Here is a 9,405-nt window from a genome sequence, read left to right as displayed (position 1 = left end):
CTTTTTACGGCAATCTTTTAACAATGTCTAATTTTATTTCAGAAACGCGATACACCTTCTGGCAAATGAAAAATTTGATATATAAGTGCGCAACGTCATGACCATCTTGTCTTTGTGTGATTAATTATTCAGTACTGCATGCTGCCCTCAACGGGCAGATATACGTATACACGTATATAAAAGTGAAATGCAAATAAGGTACGGTGTAATCATCCAACAAGCGACAGGAGTTTCTTTTTTCACTGCTCCTTCGAGTGGAGAAGCGACGATGATGCGAGTTCGCTTCCTTCCGTTGAATGGATAGCCCGTCCCCTGTTCTCGGAATCGCACACAATTCACACATGCGATCTAGGAGGTGAGTTCAATAGCACGTTTTGAGGTGTCACACGCCGACTATTATTTGAATGCCACTTGATTGTCAAGAAGCAACAACTCTGGAAATGTCAATAACTTCACCTAGGATAATTGAAAAATAAAAATCGTCGCGCAATTTATGTAAACTCAACAAGAGCATAGCAACTGAACGAAATCAAATCTCCCTTTTCGGAGCCGTTCATTGTTTGCATAGCAACCGCCTCGAGGGAAATTACGAGAATTGTTCAGAAGGAGCGTCTCCTCTTTCACATCGTAACATTTCGGCGTAACCATACCCAAGCTAAGTTGACCAGTTTCCTTTTCACACTAAATTTCCTCGCTCAATTGATAAAAGCGCGCCTTTTACCAACTTTTCTCGGTGTGTACTATAAACGATGCTCTCGTGATGCATGGCATTTTGCAATATCTCAAACCCCGAGTTTCTGTCAAAAAAAAATTATGTTCAATCCCTTTCATTCACAGCTGGAATCAGCTAGAGCCATCACAAGAAAAGAGCTCTAAATTTCTTTTTCTGTTCCATCACTGTCGACCCCGATGTTAATGTGTTATTTCTCAAAGCGATACTGAACTGATGTATGTATGCATGTCATCGCGATATCATTTTCTTGCCATAAAGATCCAAGATTAAAATGTGTCGAGGCACAGTCTTGCAGACCACCTTAGCAGTATGTATCCTACGTTTTTGTCCTTCTCTCTACCTCTCTCTGATGCGATTGTCAATATTCATGCAGATACAAACTTCTCTACTCACTTCCTGAGGTAATTGCAAGCGATACAGAGTGTGCCAATTAGAGTGCGCATGGGATTAAGTCACATGTCGTCACCATGTTTAACGTGTTTGTTCACCCTTCTTTGTTTCCTGTAGGATTCTGCTACACGCCTTGCTCAGCAGAGGGGAAGCTGAAATCTCATTCCGGGTCTCAACGCAGTCCAGTGCACAAGGTCTGCCTATCCAGGGATGGTAAGTTATTATCAGTTTTCTTGCTCTTTCTTAAAATATCTCACAAGACGCTAAATGCACGGAGCGGACAATACAACACTTTGTAGCGAATGCCCGAATTGATGGCCGACGCGGCCGGCTGAATGGGTTGATGCAGTCGGGCGGTGATTCCGGCGTGCTTAGCTCGGCGTCGGACGACTCATCTTGCAGTAGTACTAAGTAGTTCAACAGTATTCATGACAGTATACTGCCCGCGGTGTAACCAGTCTAGCGTGGCGTATAACTGTCACGAATTCATCTCTCAGAATACGAAAGTAAGGCTTAGTAAGCTTAGAAACGCATAGATGCAAAGTCGTGCGATATCCTGAGCCGCGAAACCAACGTGTTTTTTTTTTGGGGGGGGGGGGCACCGCACCCTAATGCCTAGTTGTTTAAAATCACTAGTCTGTAGTCAGTATTCAATCGTGATGATCTGCATACCTTTGGTATTACATGCAACGTCAATTTGTTCCCTGCCAAAATACTCAATAATTGGATCGATTCTTATCAACGTCTCTGGCGGGTTTGGCGAACAATTGTCCAGAATTGCGTCAGGGAAAATTTTGACTTATCGACTGCCGGTAAAGAGTATAGATGAGCGCTGCGGCGTGCCATAGTCAACAGATATATTCCAGTGTTTTCAGAGATTTCTTCTTAGAAAAGCCGACTGCGTTTGAAATCGAAAGCCATCAGACGCCGTGCTGTCTAATATTTAAAACGGAAAACGTTAAGCACTGAATTTACTCTTTAAAGTTTGTATCGTAAACTGAAGGACAAATTTCCGTGTACGAGCAAATCTAATATGTTAACTCGGCATTATAAAGTTACTGTAACACATAGTTTACAGCTCTCTTTCTTGAATGACCTCAATATGATCAGAAACTCAGAGACAGCTAGCTCTGTTAGTTGAACTTTCGCTGAGGAAGTGAAAATTCAAAAAAAGAAGATGAATAATGAGTGAAATGATCTTTTAGCCATATCATGTCTTCACGATATTATATAATATCAAGTGTATTGAACTTTCGCTGAGGAAGTGAAAATTCAAGAAAAAGAAGATGAATAATGAGTGAAATGATCTTTTAGCCATATCATGTCTTCACGATATTATATAATATCAAGTGTATTGAACTTTCGCTGAGGAAGTGAAAATTCAAGAAAAAGAAGATGAATAATGAGTGAAATGATCTTTTAGCCATATCATGTCTTCACGATATTAATATCAAGTCGAATTACTGCAATGTTTTTGAAGAGGTTATTCAGCACTTGAGCTTGTGGCATTTAAGGCTATTCTTATCTCGTAAATTGAAAAAAATGGAAAAAAAAGAAACTAACAAAAAAAAATGATCTCATACGCTTGCCAGCGTTTTGCCTCAAGGTTTACTTAAATGGTGAAAGTGTAATGACGTTGTTTTTCAATAAATTCAATTTTATAGTTAAACTTCGTGATGTTCCTTGGGTCTCAACACATTTTTGCGATGGACACTTAATTATCTTTATGATCGAATAAAAGCATCGCCGCAGTAAATTTATAATTACATTTTCAAAAATAATGTTTGGGGCCACGCTGTGAGAAACCAAACCGAGGCGGATCCAACACAGTTTATGATGACGTAAATCCGTATTTTTATCTGGTGACCGGATGTTGTATCATAGTATCTTTAATGTATATAGCAAGTTTCATCTACTTTGGTCCAGTCAATTCAAATATATATCCATAATTAGCAAAGTTCATTAAATATGCAAATTAGGAATTGGCTGAAGTGTAAATGCTTAATGACTTTCAATAATGTTAAATTATAGTATCTTCAACACACATACCAAGTTTGGTTAATTTTGATCAAGTCAAATCAGATATATATCCCTAATTAGGAAAGTTCCTTAAATATGCAAATTAGCATTTATCTTCGTTCCCACTGCTGATATATCTTGGTGTGATCAACATTTGTAGCAAATCTCATCAAATTATGTGCAGTTGTTTTTAATGTATATCCGTTTTTTCTAAAATTATTATTATTGCAAATGAGCAAAATGTATGCAAGCCACACCCACCAAAAACAAACAGTTCTTGCCGTTTGCTAACTGAATCTATGTACCAGATTTGAGTCTGATCTGATCAGCCGTTTTTGAGATATTGGACCAACAGACAGACAGACACACACACACACAGACACACAGACATACAGACATCGCTGCGACATATGCTCACGTGTGTGAACACGTGAGCAAAACAAAAACGGGAAACGTTAACCACTGAATTTACTCTTCAAGTTCTGTATCGTAAACTGAAGGGCAAATTTCCGTGAACGAGCAAATTCTAAATGTTGACTCGGCATTATAAAGTTACTGTAACACATAGTTTACAGCTCTCTTTCTTGAATGACCTCAATATGATCAGAAACTCAGAGACAGCTAGCTCTGTGAGTTGAACTTTCGCTGAGGAAGTGAAAATTCAAGAAAAAGAAGATGAATAATGAGTGAAATGATCTATTAGCCATATCATGTCTTCACGATATTATATAATATCAAGTGTATTGAACTTTCGCTGAGGAAGTGAAAATTCAAGGAAAAGAAGATGAATAATGAGTGAAATGATCTTTTAGCCATATCATGTCTTCACGATATTATATAATATCAAGTGTATTGAACTTTCGCTGAGGAAGTGAAAATTCAAAAAAAAGAAGATGAATAATGAGTGAAATGATCTTTTAGCCATATCATGTCTTCACGATATTAATATCAAGTGTACTGAACTTTCGCTGAGGAAGTGAAAATTCAAAAAGGAGAAGATGAATAATGAGTGAAATGATCTTTTAGCCATATCATGTCTTCACGATATTAATATCAAGTCGAATTACTTGCGATCTTTTTGAAGAGGTTATTCAGTACTTGAGCTTGTGGCATTTAAGGCTATCCTTATCTCGTAAATTGAAAAAATAAAAAAAAAGAAACTAACAAAAAAAAACAATAATCCCATACGCTTGCCAGCGTTTTGCCTCAAGGTTTACTTTAATGGTGAAAGTGTAATGACGTTGTTTTTCAATAAATTCAATTTTATAGTTAAACTTCGTGATGTTCCTTTGGGTCTCAACACATTTTTGCGATGGACACTTAATTATCTTTATGATCGAATAAAAGCATCGCCGCAGTAAATTTATAATTACATTTTCAAAAATAATGATTGGGGCCACGCTTTGAGAAACCAAACCGAGGCGGATCCAACACAGTTAATGATGACGTAAATGCGTGTTTTTATCTGGTGGCCGGGGCTCAGATGTAGGCTGCACAGTGAATTAAAATATGTCGATCTCCGCGTGCAATGTGATTTGGGGGTCATCGTTCCAACCTCTTGATAGATAAAGACATTCACAAGTTTGCTTTTATCTGTACCGTGTATGTATGTATGTATGTATGTATGTATGTATGTATGTATGTATGTATGTATGTATGTATGTATGTATGTATGTATGTATGTATGTATGTATGTATGTATGTATGTATGTATGTATGTATGTACGTACGTACGTACGTACGTACGTATGTATGTATGTATGTATGTATGTATGTATGTATGTATGTATGTATGTATGTATGTATATGTATGTATGTATGTATGTATGTATATGTATGTATGTATGTAGGTAGGTAGGTAGTTATGTATGTAGTAAATTAAACAGATCAGTAGCCCTATCTACCATTTTTATACATTCTTACTGACAGCAGATAAAGAGCAAAATTACAAGTAATTATTTCCCGCGTATGTTGATCTCACAGAACTGATTTCTTCCAGTACGGTCATCTGAGATAGCAATATGGCGGCTAGCTTACTGAATTTCTGTTAATTTGGATCGGTTACATGAAGTGAGCTTCAAATGTGCGGACTTACCGGCTACAATGTCAACGGTAAAGACCGATACGAAATACCTTGAATCTCTCATCTCAGCCCGAGAAAATTCCACGAATCTCCCTTTTCGTTTTAAAACCGATACGATGATTATAATTTAACATGCTAGCAGTCGTCTTTAACTCAAGCATTTGTAGTCTGTCTAACCTCAACATCACTTTATGAAACGGTCTTCGAAGACGATCCTTGAGCACGAAACACAGTCGGACGCAGTCACCACAATTCTTTCGCATGAAAACGGAGACATCCCCGAGAAACCATCTTGTGCAACGTGAAATAGGCAAGTCTTAACTTGAAGTGACAATCATGAACAGTCTAAAACGATGCCGCCCAAAATGATCTGAAAGAAGCTCAGTTAATTCTTTAGAGAGTTTGGATGAACAGTGTTACTTTGAGAACCGTAAAAAGTCCAAATGAAAAGTGGGATCTGAAATCATTTTACTGACGGACTGACCGGGACTCAGTCGCACTAATCTCCGTCAAAGATCAAAAATCCATTTATTGATGTCGTCTAGTCATGTAACTTTCAATGAATAAAAATTCCCTTAATCAATCCAGTATATAAATGATCGAGAAACTTCCATTAACCACACTCACGTTTCCGATTCACTTAAGCAACAGGCAAAGAGGTCGGTTATAAAGCTGTTATCTATGAACGATCGACACCATCCGTTAGATATGAACCATTTCGTGAGGGGATACGACGAAATATTGCCCAGCAACTTCACCACGTCAGATAAATTCAACACGCACATGCATTAATTTCGTACAAAACTGTCAACAAGATATCACAATTGGCAGATTTGTCGGGTAGCGTACCTGGCACTGTGTGTCCAGGGCATTTCCATTGACTCCCTGAGTTACCGTGGCGCCATGAGGGATTGCCATTGGAAAACATTATTTATTTATGTCTTCATTTATCATATCTATTTATCCAGTTGATTTTGTTTAAATTTATAATCTATTTTAATGTTAAATTATTATTGTTGGTATATATATATATTCATAATTTATTATTATATTATTTATTTATTTATTTATTCGTTTATTTTTTATTTATTTCTTGAAAGGGTCAACAGCCAAGAGATCCAATAACATCACCTGTAATGATAACAAATCATAAAAATCACATTAAACCACGCAGCGTACAATAAACAAAAACAAGTAAACATCAGCTAGAAAAATATCTCGAAACTAAATTTAAAGGAAGTCTGAGGAATAGAAAAGTGTATTTTATCTTGTTAAATCGTCCTTTTAAGCCTGATTAGTGGTTTATGACATATGGTTATGACGAGTTGTGGTTTATGATTAGTGGTTTGTTACTTTATGGCGGTATTCAAACTTACAAATGTTTGAAAGGGTAGTAGAAACAGATCTGCCAAAAACAATGCCCTTCAGAAACAGTCAGATCCAAAAAAGTCAGATCCTTTGTATCGAGAGAGGAGGACAAATATATGAACAATGATAAAAACATTTTGTTATCGTGTCGAGAGTGATACTGGGGAAATTAGCCTATATATTTTATGGGGTGATGTTTCTCACGTACATAGCAGCAGACGGTAATGGGCTGAAGTCACTTTTGGTGAGCTGACGGTCATTACGTCTCTGGTCTCGGGGTCGTCAACACGTTTCTTCCGAGGACATATATGCCAAGGGTCGCCGCCAACGCTTGCCGGCAATTTGCACTTATTTAGTCCTCCCAAACCATAAAAAGCTGTCGTTCAAGAACTGTCGCAGGGAAATTATTCTTTAAAAAGTATACTGGGATATGAGGCTATTAACGACGAATCTTGCACGTAAGAAAGGATCCTCGAAATATATCGAAAATCTGGCATGATGAAATTCTTCTATAAAGTGAGCGTATTTTCGATCCATAATCATACACAGAGTCATATACCAACTCAAGCAGATGATGTTTATTCTTAGAAAGGGCCTGAGAAAAAATATTAATCATTATATTTGAGCTTTGTCAATACCCATTAATTTTGCGACGTCATGCCCCAGATTGTTATATCCAATTATCGAGCATTATGGCCCAAAATGCTTTCTACATCTACAAATTCACTTGCATTGTCAAAACTATAAAATAATAGCAATAATGTACCCCTTCAGGCCCTTAATGGACTTAAGCAAACTTTGCACTTCAAATGTACTCGGCTTTGCCTCATACATTATGTCGTGTGAAGTTTGCTTTCGTCCATTATGGGCAGGGAGGGGTACGTTATTGCTTAAATATTAAACGGTTTTGAAGTGCTCGACGAATATATTATGATCCATCGACTAGTGCAGCTGAAGCCTGTTTTAGCATTTGATGGCCAACACCCAGTACGGTTGTTCGTCTAGGAAAACGCAATGGGGTGGATGTAGTGAAATAATCCGCGCGGACCATTAACACTAATGGACTTAAGCAACTTTGCACTTCAAATGTACTCGGCTTTGCCTCATACATTATGTCGTGTGAAGTTTGCTTTCGTCCATAATGGGCAGGGAGGGGTACGTTATTGCTTAAATATTAAACGGTTTTGAAGTGCTCGACGAATATATTATGATCCATCGACTAGTGCAGCTGAAGCCTGTTTTAGCATTTGATGGCCAACACCCAGTACGGTTGTTCGTCTAGGAAAACGCAATGGGGTGGATGTAGTGAAAAATAATCCGCGCGGACCATTAACATTTATTTGTGGGCAAGGGGGAGAGGAACGCCAAAAATTAACGGGCGAGGCTTGACGAGCCCGTTAATTTGGCTTTCCTCGAGCCCGCGCCCACAAATAAACGTTAATGGTCAGAGCGGAGTATGTAATTTCCATTATATTATCAGCCAACCCAAGAAAACCGTGAAAATTTCCGAAAATTTCATTAGCGAACGACAACTGGGTCCCAGAAACTGAGCAATACGCGACGCACTGTCACGCGCGCTGTAAAAAATTGGCAAATCCGGAGATGTTTTCAGAAAAAAGTATCTCAACTTGACCTACAAGTTCTCCATTTTATTTTGTGATTGATTATGATTTAGCTTAAGTTTGAGCTGTAAAATTACGATACTTTGAGTTGTTAATCTTATTATTCATATTCACGGGCATGTAAACAAACATTACTGTGTATTTGTGGTCAGTCATGTGGTTCAGCTCGACCAATCAAACTGCGTCGGGCAGGGTATGGTAATATAATAATTGTTGAATTTATCTGCCGCCATTATTATGACGTACATTCCAGCATTTTGCATAGGAAATACTACACCTCACATTTTTTTGCTCAGAACTTTGACCACATTATGGTGTTCCCGTTGTAAACCCACATCGTCGAGTGATCAATTTTAATATCAAAGCGACATTATCTTACTGACTAATCGCAACAAGGTAAAACTGTGATCGATACTAATTTACATGTAAATCAGTGGTGTCTTGAGAAGAAAACACCTGCATTGCAGGCAATGCTTGTGTTCGGATTGGTCCATTAAAACACTCACACCTGGTTGTATTAATTATCTGTACAGGTGGATAGTTCTCTATTTCATTTGCGTCGACGCTTTTATTAAGGATGCCACGCTTTGTATTTCTGGAGGCAAATGGGACAGTGACTCTGGGCGACGTATTTCCAAATACAAGATTTCCCTCTTCGAACCTGTCGCAAGGGAACAAGACTGGCAGGAAGATTTTAGACTTACAAAAGCACAAGAGCTGTCACTGTTAGCCGAACGATCAGAGAAATTAGCCAAAATCCAACGTTGACATTGTACCAAGAAAACTTAGAAAATTTATCTGTTTGGGGTGTCACTGCATGTCATTCCTAGGACCGCAACAGAAATTAACGTATAAAAAATTCTCAGAGAAAAAAGTAAAATATATACACTCGTTCCTGCTCTTACTGCAGATATTGAAGCAAATGAGTCAAGTTTTGGTTGTGCCGTATTGTCCAACTGAGATCTTGAGTGTTGAAAGACGACAACGAATCTAGACGCCGCGGTTTTTTGCTTGCGTAGAGAATGTTTAAAAATATGACCATAAATATGTCAAAGTCATTATCTATAGGCGCTATTTGCACAAAATTTTGTGCGTCTCTACGCGAGTACGTGTGACGCACTACTTATTCTAATGCAGATTAGTAAACCGACACACTTTCATTCATATTTAATTTAGTATACCAAACGCTT

General features: G+C 37.9%; 1 protein-coding gene across 1 annotated transcript in view; it reads left to right on the top strand.

The window, feature by feature from the left end:
• The first annotated feature begins 225 nt into the window (after positions 1-225).
• The window catches only part of LOC139140464 (parathyroid hormone/parathyroid hormone-related peptide receptor-like), a 163,725-nt gene continuing 154,545 nt past the window's right edge, over positions 226-9,405 (top strand). Inside the window, exons 1-2 of the mRNA XM_070709753.1 lie at positions 226-355; positions 1,241-1,336. The gene's annotated coding sequence lies outside the window, so the exon portion shown is untranslated. The remainder of the gene's footprint in view (positions 356-1,240; positions 1,337-9,405) is intronic.

This window comes from Ptychodera flava, chromosome 9, assembly GCF_041260155.1.
Source record: "Ptychodera flava strain L36383 chromosome 9, AS_Pfla_20210202, whole genome shotgun sequence".
Taxonomy (NCBI): domain Eukaryota; kingdom Metazoa; phylum Hemichordata; class Enteropneusta; family Ptychoderidae; genus Ptychodera; species Ptychodera flava.
The sequence above is the reverse complement of the archived record's forward strand: the minus strand, read 5'-3'. Positions and strand labels throughout refer to the sequence as shown.